The sequence below is a fragment of the Brassica napus genome, chromosome A10 (genome assembly GCF_020379485.1).
Source record: "Brassica napus cultivar Da-Ae chromosome A10, Da-Ae, whole genome shotgun sequence".
In the NCBI taxonomy this organism is placed as follows: domain Eukaryota; kingdom Viridiplantae; phylum Streptophyta; class Magnoliopsida; order Brassicales; family Brassicaceae; genus Brassica; species Brassica napus.
In genome coordinates this window covers 3,992,421-3,994,604 of record NC_063443.1, presented here as the reverse complement: position 1 = coordinate 3,994,604, position 2,184 = coordinate 3,992,421, and the positions used below count along the sequence as shown (strand labels likewise).

The following is a 2,184-nucleotide window of genomic DNA, read 5'->3' as shown; positions in this document are numbered from 1 at the left end:
AGGCGTTCAGCAAAGTCCTTATATGTAAGAATAGGTTCTTGAATTTGACATGTTCTTGAGTTTGTATAAGATACTGCTCTCTTTCAATTCATATTACATATCTATCAAGTTCAGAAGTACTAGTAGTAGTTATAACTATCGATGAACTGATTCACAATATCATGATTAAAGAGCAACTACTAGTATTACTTCGCTGCTGACAAGGAATGTGGACAGCAACCAGCTTACTACGTTTTTTTAGTATCATTCTGAGAAAAAAACATAACAGTGGAGGTGTTTCTAGCAAGAAACTGAACTAACCATGACAAATCTTTATAACCTATAAGAATTTGTCTGAAATCACAAAACATAGCTTTTTCAGAGTAAAATGTCCAGTCAATGGCCAAATCTTCAAGCCTGCATGTTCCTCTTCTTGAGATGAGACTTGGCGACTCTCTAAGGCCTTTGCTGATCACGCTGTGCCTAGCAAGTGCTGTCTTCTTTAAATCAGGTTTGTAGTAGTTGTCCACTGCCTAAATAGATAAGACAACAAATGACTAATACTGAGAGACAAAGAGTGAAAAAAAAGGAGATATGAAAGAATATATCTCAGAACCAAGCATAACAAATATATTTCATGTAAGAGATACTCCACAAAGGAGTCCTCCCTTACGTGTTAGCTTTCTCATCACAGCTCCTAAAACCAAAACTACAATCAAAAAGTATCAATTCACTGCAACATTAGATCAAGACTGACCAATCTAGAGAATAACCTATAGGCTATAGGCAACCAAACATAACAACGCACAACAATCACTGATTGAAAGAAAAGAGTTATACCTGGTTGGCAACAGCTTTGGCCATCCTGGGGAACTCCTTATTGAGGACAGACTTGTTAACATAGAGCTTAAGCTCGTTTTGTTTATTTGTTTTGGTGGTTCCAAGTACCACACTAGTTCATACAACTTTAAATGAAACAGAGAGAAACTGTTAATTATCAAATACAATAAAATTCAACAGATCTGAAAGTCAAAGTTTTAGATGAAACTGGGAGATAGGATTCAAAAAATTTCAACATGCAATCAATTAATCTATGATAACAACAACTCAAATAGCATAGATTAAAGACTCACAGATTAGAGTGACTTTGTAGTTGCCGGATGTGACTGAGGTGAAATCGATTTCAGGGTTGTCAAATATCACTTTTAGAGTAATGAAGAGTAATCTGAGTGTTTAGTATAGATTTAAGAGAGATTAGAGAAGAAACGAGTGTAGAGAGTAAGGTTTAGAGAACAAGACTAAGAGTAAGCCATGGAGGCAAAGATAAGCTGAACTGTCTAAATATTATTAATGATGAGAAGCGAGTATATATAGTGAGACTACAAGAGGTTAAGGGTTTCAGAAAGCACACTATTACATAGGATAAGATTCTACTTTAATTCAAACTGTCCAATTAGCCTTCTCCTTGTGTGTAAAGCACTTTTGCCTTTACACAGCTCCTGACAGCCTGTCATAAGCTCTTCCTTATCTCATTTCTCACGGTAACATAGGTAAAGGGATCAGAGTAACTTCTCCTTTACTTTCCAAGTTACCCAAGTGTAGTAACTTTCCTTGAGTGAGTTTGGTTGATCCTCTTGTACGGCCAGTACGGCCATGGTACGGCCTGTACGGCACTTGATCACCCAAACTCATTCCTTCAACCCATTACTCTCCTAAGCCTCATTCTCTCATTCGCAACTCATCCCATCATCCAATGGCTTCTTCTCAACACTCCCCCTCAAGCTTAGCTTTGTGAAAGCCTAAGCTTGGATAGCCATGAGATCTTCCTCATTAAAAAAACCTCACCAAGGAAAACCCATTGGAACAAAACCTTGATGAGGGAAAAAGAGTAAAGACCTCACAGCCAAAGGGGATCAGCTCCTTCTCTTCCCAAGATCAATGAGACCCAACCTGATGTGGATGGACTCCATTGTCTTTTGCCTTGCAGCTTTGGTGAACACATCCGCTAGCTCATCTTCACTTCTTGTGTAGCATGGCAGGATGACTCCCAAGATGATCATCTGCCTCACTTTGTGACAATCAACTTCAATGTGCTTGGTTCTTTCATGGAACACAGAGTTGGAGGCAATGTGGATGGCAGCTTGGTTATCACAATGCATTGTCATTGGCGTGGCTTGATCAATCTCCAAATGCTTCAAGATGCCT

At 38.6% G+C, this 2,184-nt stretch overlaps 1 non-coding gene across 1 annotated transcript; it reads right to left on the bottom strand.

The window, feature by feature from the left end:
• Positions 1-583: 583 nt before the first annotated feature.
• On the bottom strand, positions 584-677 carry LOC125579654. The gene has a single exon (XR_007317714.1). It is a non-coding gene; the product is annotated as a small nucleolar RNA R24 (small nucleolar RNA).
• Between the last annotated feature and the right edge of the window lie 1,507 nt (positions 678-2,184).